The sequence below is a fragment of the Adiantum capillus-veneris genome, chromosome 20 (genome assembly GCF_014529385.1).
Source record: "Adiantum capillus-veneris isolate H3 chromosome 20, ASM1452938v2, whole genome shotgun sequence".
Taxonomy (NCBI): Eukaryota; Viridiplantae; Streptophyta; class Polypodiopsida; order Polypodiales; family Pteridaceae; genus Adiantum; species Adiantum capillus-veneris.
This window is the reverse complement of record NC_140950.1, coordinates 20,678,734-20,688,085: the sequence shown is the minus strand read 5'-3', so window position 1 is coordinate 20,688,085 and position 9,352 is coordinate 20,678,734.

Below are 9,352 nucleotides of genomic sequence, written 5' to 3'. Positions count from 1 at the left end.
AGCTCATATAAAAGCCAATTAAACCTAAAATTCACGGATTCTCTCATTTGTGCAATAGAAGAGTGCTCTTGCTCCATCTCCATCTCCATCTTCTTCTTCCTCACCTCCTCGTGTGTGTGTGTGTGTGTGTGTATGTGTGTGTGTGTGAGAGAGAGAGTGTGTGTGCGATTGAGCATTACGAAGGCACGACGGCGGCGAAGCGGTTGAGCGCGGCATGACTGCATCTTCTTCTTTATCGCGGCGAGGAATCCTCCACGGCAGGAGCATAGAGCGGTGAGTGACACACCATTGCCCTCTTTTGAGCTTGCTAGATTAGTCTTGTTGTGTGCTTGGAGCCATTTGTGGCTCGCACACGGTGTATCGGCAAGTCCCTTGCTTCGACAGTGCGGCAAGGAGCGCACATTTTTGGCGCCGTTGCCGGGGAATCGCCCTGCACTAAGCCCAAGAGGCACTTTGTGCTTCTCCTATGAGTTGTTTGTAGTAGGAAAGAAGAGGAAGAGGAAGAGGAAGAGGAATGAGTTGTTTTTCTGTATGTTGTTAATTTCTGTGTTGTTTGCAAGTTCTGTGATTTCTGCATAATGTTGTGTTTTCTGTCTGCACACAGTCTTTGCACAATTAGTAGTCGTTAGCTTGGTTGCAGTGAATGAATAAGTAGGAAGGCAGTTAGCAATTTCTGTTTGCACACAGTTCTGCACACAGTTTTCTGTCAAGGTTTGGCTGCACACAATGTTTGCACAGCAGGTAGTGAGAGAGGAAGTAGGTGGACAGTTAGCTCACTGTCAGCAAGCAGTTAACAGATTAGTTAGTGGTTAGCAGCACAGTTAGTAAGTAGATAAGATAGTGAGCTGTCTCTGAGCTGTTGACTGGGAGGTTAGGTAGGTGAAAGTGTGTGTGGCTAAGAAAGGGTCACCAAATCCGCGCGCGGTCGTCGCCCAAAAAAAAAAAAAAAACCCGAAAATATTTAAGCATGAGTGACTGGGGGGCTACACTAAAATTTTGATCGGGATCAGGATCATTTCCCCAAGCCCAAGCCCAAGCCCAGGCCTTAGTCCTCAGTCGTATGATATGTACTAGACTCACTCTTATATATATACCCTACTCCCTCAAGAGGGAATGAGAGCATGTGGGGCAAGTCCTCCACTCTCCTCCCTTCTCTTCCCACTTGCACCCTTAGACTTCCTAATTCGGGCCTAGTTCCCTATTAGAAATTGACGGTTTTAGGGATTCCGAGGGTATAAAGTGACCAAACGGAGAGCTGTAAAGCACGGCACGTCCCTCTGACCGAGACGCTCGTTTTGAGCTATCATACGTTCTATTCTATAGCTGGGTCATAAAAAAAGGACCAAAAAATCAAAAAATAAGAAAAGACTTGGGTTGCAAAACACCCAAAATTACTAGGTGAGCAGCCTTCACGGGCCCTGACTGACACTTCTAGGGGATCCAAGTCATATGAACCTACGCTCTGGACGAGTGTTAGAGCACGAGCATATTGGTAGTGCCTCCATTTACGCGGGCACCCATTATTCCTCCACCCTAGGTTCTGGACCTTCGGCCGGGACTCAAGGTAGCGTGACCCAAGATCCTCATATCGCGTCTAGTGATTCTTCCTCTGACTACGAAGTCATGGAGGGGTATCCTACACCAAACCCTGATAGTTCAAGTCAAGACATGCATGCCATGGGCCCACGGTTCGGGTCCAACGTGTTTAGCCGCTTAAAAGAGACCCTTAGTAGAGCTACTCGCTCCGAACATGCGGTTAATGAAATAAATGAAGGGAATGGGGAAGTAAATTCGTCATTCATGCCTAAAATGGACCCTATGCTTCTTGAGAATGTGCATGTGAATGTTCCATCCACTGTACCTCCTGATCCTTTAGGGCTATCTCCCTCTGAGGTTTTACTATCCGATGGTAGGAGTCTTGCCGAAGTACAAGAGATCGAACGCTATATGCAAGCAACAAGGGAGAGGAAAATTGAGAACCTACGAAGGCTAGAACAAAGTCGAGCCCTGAAAGCAAAGGCTCCTATGAAAACAATCATGCCAGCCGAGCAACCGAGTGCTCCCAAGGTAGCAGTTCACGGAGGGGCAAGCTATGGGGAGCAATAATGCTTCCACTTCAAGGGAACCCTCTAGCATGCCAGGCCTAGATGGGATATTCCTAAACGAAAATTGGGAGTATGACCTACAAGCAGAAGCTTTAACTGATCGGTACACAGGACACACCTATCATGTGGGTTGGTTAGATGTTCTACAATCCACATCGGGTGCTACTAGCATAGATGAGCAACAACAGAAAGTCTGTGATGTCCTCCATAGGATTGTCGAGTTAGAAAGACAGAACACAGGGATCAACATGCCTTCAATAGGCCTAATGAGATTCTTGGATACGGGAAAGGCCAACCAACCAACCCTATCACAAATGGAGACTCCCTCAGTGAGCCCCATTGATCCTCCATATGTTGTTTCGCCAGGAGCCTCAGTACAATCTGAGCCCACAAGTGGCAGCTTTACCTTCCCAGATCTAGCTCCTCTGTCTCTTAATGACACTACGGCTACCATGCATATCCCAGTGGTGAGCATGACAAGAAGTACACCATGGAGTTCATTTGTTAATACTGCGCCGATGCCTAGTAGCACAGTGCCCCCAACTATACCTACATGTATGTATCAATCATGTGCACCTGTCGTAGCTCAGCCTCATGTAGCTCCTACACCTCCGATTATTCCAAGAGCTTACAATCCACAATGGAATTATACAAGCTCTTATACAAGTGGAGCCATGCCATTTAATAATAACATGCCATATCAGGCACCCCCTATGCCTAGGGCCACGCCTGTAAACTTTGGACCACCGTCTGGTACACCACCATACGAAATTTGGGACCCAAGAGCCGCGCGTATGCCAAGGCCAAGGCCAACTCCCATCTCACATGTGGTTCCAGGAGCACATACACCCATTATACCTGCTCAAATAGGAGATTTGGCAGCATTTGCTCAAACTATCGGTCGCTCTATTGCGGAAAACATGCGTAGTGCACCTGATAGAGAGCCTAGGAGCAAGGCAGTTCAAGTAGCTAAGCTCACACAGAAATTCAGTGGAGACGGAGATGCTAGAAAGCATATGGAAGTCTTTGAACATGTGTGCGATTCCTTGGAAGAGCACAATGAGCTACATAAGTGTAAGGCTTTGAGTTTGACCCTAAGCGGAAAGGCTGGAGATTGGTATAGAACCTTAAGAGTAGAAGAAAAAACGATCTACTCTACTCTTAGGAGACTGTTCTTAAAAGAATACATACGAGAGGGAGTACTTTGGGGTGTAGCCTCTCAGCTCCAGAAATCCCAACGAGAAGAAGGTGAATCCGTGAGAGACTTCATTAGTCGCCTAAAGAATTTGAATTCTCGATGCAATCCAAACGAGAGATTCAACAACAACCAATTGCTCGATAGATTCATTAGGGGACTACGACATGAAAGTATCTATAATGGCCTAGTCATTAGAGGTATCACTACTTGGGAAGCAGTCACTATGAATGCAATCCAATTGGAGGATAATTTAATGATTGCAGGAGAAAGAGTGTCTGCCGAGCCGAAGTCAAGTAGCTCGCAAGCATCAGGGCATGAGCCAATGAAGATAAAGCCAATCGTGAAAGAGCAAACGATATCTGAGATGACTTTGGCAGATCTCACCAAGGCCATCCAAGAAAGCCTTAGGGGTAATCGTGCTCCACAAACACTCATATGTATCCAAGAAGGGAGCAACAATGGTGCTCAATTTGCTTGGGCCTACATACTACGAGTGAATGCCCTACTTTCAGAGTAAAGTTTAACGGGACTTGTAATGCGTGTGGTAGGTATGGCCATCAAGCGAAGGATTGCCTAATGCTTAAACGCATCATGGAAAATAGACCGCCTATAGCTTGGGCAGACTCACCTCGAGTTCCTGCATTGATGCCTACCCCAGCCATGGAGCAACAGTTGCCATTACAGCACATGGTCCCTAGAACCCAAAATGTGGTCCAAACCACACCGTTGCCACCTCCAGTTCTAGGACCGCAACCCCCTCATCCAAGAGTTGCACCTATGAACCAAATAGGTTGCGAGTCATCTAGTACTTATGTAGATTGCGAAGAGGACATAGACTTTAGTATCACCTATGGAGTCGACATGCTTGAGGAGTGTCCCATGTACTATATGGAAGACCATTGGGGACAAATGAAACCGGTATATCAAGCTACTTCGCTAGCAGCAAGAGGCCAAAACATTAATAGTTTTGCCAGGAGACCACCTCTTCAGTGCTACGAATGTGGTGGACCACATCGAGTAGCTGAGTGCCCCATTAGAATACAAAAGAATGCCGCACTAATGCAAACAAGTCAAGGGAGTGCATTGGCAATGCCAATACTCACTTGTAATCGTTGTGGCATAGATCATTTGATCGCACAGTGTCCTAACAATCCAAACGCACCGAAAATCACACCATTGAACATAATAGAGATTGTTGATGGGACACCACCAACTATAAACATAGCACCAGTGAATGCACTCACACGGTCAATGCTCCAAAAGCAAAATTACATCCTCGAAGAGAGAGATGCTGCATCCATTGGCCGAGCGAGAAAGAAGAAAACACGAAGAAAGAAATCCCTTAATGCTTCTAGCTCAAAACCTAGTTCAAAGACTAACATAGGGACATGAGAGGATCCCGTGTATATGAATGACCCTGAGGATGACTCAGATTCGATAGAGACCACGGAGACCAAAACTGTTACTACAAAGGAAAAAGCCAGTGAGGAGGATCACGAGAGGGAATTACAACAAGCACCAAAAGAGTATTCAAAGTTAAACTACCCAGTTGCGAACCCCCAAGATAAGCCACGAGAGACAAAAAATGAGGATTGCAAGAGAAAGATTGGAACCTATCCAAACCCAACAGTGGAAATTGAACGAGTCCAACAACTGAGGGGTTTGGTGGAAGAAACTCAACGAACATTAGAACCTGAACCCAAACATATCCAGATGTCGGACACAGTGTTTCCCACACAAGTTCAACCTCACAAGAACTACAGGCCGTTAGCTATACCCAGTATCATTCGGGAAGAGAGTGAGGGTAGGACATCTGAAAGTGGACACACACCTTTCCTACTAGAGAGAATGTTTGGTGAGGGAATGCCCGACCCCCTTGAGGAAGTGGAGATTCCATCTTCACCATTCTCTTGTAAGGGTCCTACGTCCCACAAGATGCCATTAAATGTTGCCAAATTGATGGATTTCATGTCTTCAGAAGTTAGAACCACCATCATGTCCAAACTATATAAAGACCCCGAGCTAGTCTCAGCTCTTCGAGCCTTCCTCAATGGAGAATTACAGGCCGGATTACCACAGTTTTCACATATGAACAAACCTGACTCGGTAATGAATGATGAGGAACATTTAGCACCACCATCTGACCTAGCGGGACATGAATCTGTAATTGAAGTACCCGTTAACAAGTTGGGGCAATACTTTGAAGGTGATGAATCTAATGCTACTTTGCCAATCACTACTAAAGGATTAACTATAAAGGGAGTCCTTGACGGTGGTGCGGGAGTCAGCATGGTGACAAAGAGTTGTTGGGAGTCTATGGGGCGACCTCACCTTGAAGCCACAAGCGTAGTGGTAAAAATGGCTAATGGATCTATTGTTACGCCTATTGGAATGCTAAAGGATCTCAGAATCAAGGTCTTGGGACACAAGGTAAGGCAAACTTTCATTGTTATGGATTTTTCCAAGCATCCTATGTCATTTGAGATGATCTTAGGGCGTTCATTCATGAGGGAAGCAAAAATGGTGCATGACTAGTCCAAAAACCACGTCTACGTACAGTTCCAAGACTCTGTCATTCGAGTTGATCTTTTAACTGGTCGAACGCATCTATGGTAATTTATATGGGAGTGAAGAAGATACAAGCGAAGACCTATCAAGCGAGTCGAGTTCAAGCATTTACCAAAATCAAAACCTTAACAAGAAACAATGGTCATATAAGAGACGACGATATCGAGCAAATGTGAGAGCTAGGATAAACAAGGAAAGATCTACTGCAGAATGGCTTAGCTATCTAGGGGCATGTGATGCTCATCGAAAGCTAGTAGACAATTGTGGTGAACATCTCCAGAGTGTCATGTGGTGCAGCCCGCGACCCATTGACCTCGCTCAATTGGAGGTTACAGAGCCGAAATTGAGTCGAACTATAAAAAGACGTCAAAACCGAGAGTTAGCACAACGACAAAAGGAGGCATAACTAAAAGAAAGGTCTCCGTCAAGACAAGAGCCTGCTGACTTACATACGGCTCCTGAACATTTTAAATCTTATACCACGGGGGAGCGAAAGGTTGTGTATGCCAAAGCCCAACGAATACCTACCAATGGAAGTAGTGGAGTCTATGATGGTCCAGCGGTAGTTAAAGAGATAGAATTAGCAGAACCAGGTGAGGAGTCTAAACCAGTCTTTATTGCTCAAGACCTTACTGAAACTGAAGAGGCTGTACTTAAGGAGCTCCTCAAGGAATACAGGGATATCTTTGCTTGGACATATCATGACATGAAGGGTGTTCCACCTTCTGTGGTGCAACATACAATTCCCATGATCAACACTGCTAAACCCGTCCAGCAACGACCCTATCCAATGAATCCTAAGTACGCCAAAATTGTACAAGAGGAGATTGAAAAACTTATCCAATGTGGATTCATATACCCTATTGAGCACTCGGAATGGGTTTCTCAAATAGTCATTGTGCCAAAAAAGAATGGGAAACTAAGAGTGTGCGTGGACCTCAAGAAAGTTAATGCAGCTACTAGGAGAGATCATTATCCCTTGCCATATTCAGAACATGTGCTTGAAAGAGTTGCGGGCAAGGAAGCTTATAGCTTTTTAGATGGGTACTCTGGTTACAATCAAATCACAATTGCATTAGAGGACCAAGCTAAAACTGCTTTTATCACAGAGTTTGGAGTGTTTGCATTTCGTGTTATGGATTTTGGCTTAACGAATGCCCCTGCTACATTCCAACGATTAATAAACACTGCTTTTAAAGAATTTCTAAGGGAGTTTTGTGAAGCTTTCCTAGACGACCTTTGTGTTTATTCTTCTTGGGAGAAGCATTTGTTATATCTACGAAAAATATTTGAAAGGTGCAGATTTATCGCATTTCATTGAACCCTTTCAAATGCCAATTTTGGGTTAAGCATGGAGTCATTCTAGGGCATATAGTGTCCAAGAACGGGATATCCACATATGAGAGTAAGATTAAAGCCATTGCCGATTTGCCACCACCTACGAACTATAAAGGAGTTCAAAGATTTATGGGCCATGTTGGTTATTATCGAAGATTTATTTTAAACTTTGCCGAGATAGCGCGTCCATTGTACAAGCTTCTTATCGAGTTTCACTGGAGGGAAGAATTTCATCAATCTTATGAGTTATTAAAGAAGGCCCTAACAAGTGCTCCAATCCTGCGAACACCTGATTGGAATGTACCTTTTCATGTGCATATTGATGCATCAAATTTTGCTATTGGGTGTGTTCTAACTCAACCAGGAGAACATAAATTGGACTACCCTATTAGCTTTGCAAGTCACCAATTAAATGATGCCGAGATGAACTACACTACTACAGAGCGCGAAGGTCTAGCTATGATTTACGCAGTAAAGAAATTTCGCTATTACCTTCTTGCTACCAAGTTTGTGTATTATGTTGATCATCAAGCATTGCTATATTTGGTAAACAAGCCGTGTTCCACAGGTCGAATTACACGATGGTTGTTAATTCTTCTTGAGTTTGACTTCAATGTTGTTGTGAGGCATGGGAGGAAACATGTCATGGCGGATCATTTATCTCATATCCCTAATGGCGAAGCTCCTACGGGGGTTGATGATGAATTGCCTGATACTCCTTTGTTCATTGTTGAGACAATGCCTGAATGGAGTGAAAAGATTGTTAACTTCTTAGTTAATGGTTTTTCACCCAAAGAACTGCGAAAAGATATAGCTCGAAAATTAATCAAGGAATGCGAACCCTATTGCTTACTGGCTGGAACTCTCTATAAGAGAGGAAAAGATGATGTACTTAGACGCTGTGCCTACGAGGATGAGTATTTATATATTCTACAAGAGGTACACATGGGCGTAGCTGGTAGTCACTTTTCAGGAAACTTGACTGCCCGAAAGATCTTACATCAGGCTATTGGTGGCCCACTCTGTTTAAGGATGCATCACTTTACAAAGGGATGTGATGAATGCCAACGCTTCAAGAAGCCACAAAGAAGTGATAGGATACCTCTACATCCCATCAAGGTAACCCAACCATTTGAAAAGTGGGGCTTAGACTTTGTAGGACCGATTAGTCCGGTTGCACGTAACACGCAATCACGATATATCATTGTGGCTACCGACTATGTAACCAAATGGGCTGAAGCAAAAGCAACACGGAAGGCGGATGCAAAAACAACAGCTAAGTTCCTCTTTGAGAACATTATCACACGTTTTGGATGCCCCTTTGAACTTGTGAGTGACAATGGAACTCATTTTATAAATGAAGTAATAAAAGAACTCACGTCAAACTTCATGATATCACACCACAAGTCTACACCCTATTATCCCCAAGCAAATGGCCAAGCTGAGAGTACCAACAAAACTCTCATCTCCATTTTGACAAAGACAGTTGAGGCTCATCGCACTGATTGGGACCTAAAGCTTACATCAGCTTTATGGGCTTATCGTACTGCGTATAAAGTTGCTATTAATTGCACACCGTTTAAGATGGTGTATGGCCAAGAAGCAGTTATGCCATGGGAGTTTGTCATTCCTAGTCTTCGAGTAGCTTCTCAAGAAGGTTGGGATGGTAACCCCTTAGTGGAGCGATTATATATCCTGGAAAGGCTAGATGAAGAGAGGCAATTAGCTGTGCGAAATGCTCTAGTGGAGAAGGATAGGAAAAAGAAGTGGTTTAATAGCCATTTAAAGGATAAAGACATCAAGGTTGGTGATAAAGTTCTTATGTACGGGGTACGTAATGAAAAGAAGAAATTGAAATACGCTGGTAAGGGACCATATCGAGTGTGTGAAATTACCCCGCAAGGTACCATTCGTGTGGAGACTCTAGGTGGAGTTGAAACCATTGGATTCCTTAATGGGAGTAAATTCAAAAGATATTATGATCCTCTAAGCCAGGAAGAGTTGCAAGCCATCCATAAAAAGAAGGTTGCCAAGGAACAAGCAGAGCTTAAAAAAATCCAAGCAAGAGTTGAGGCTCGAGAACGACAACAACGTCTTAGACGCCAACGAGAGGCTAATCTGGGAATCACGCAAGCATTTTTCG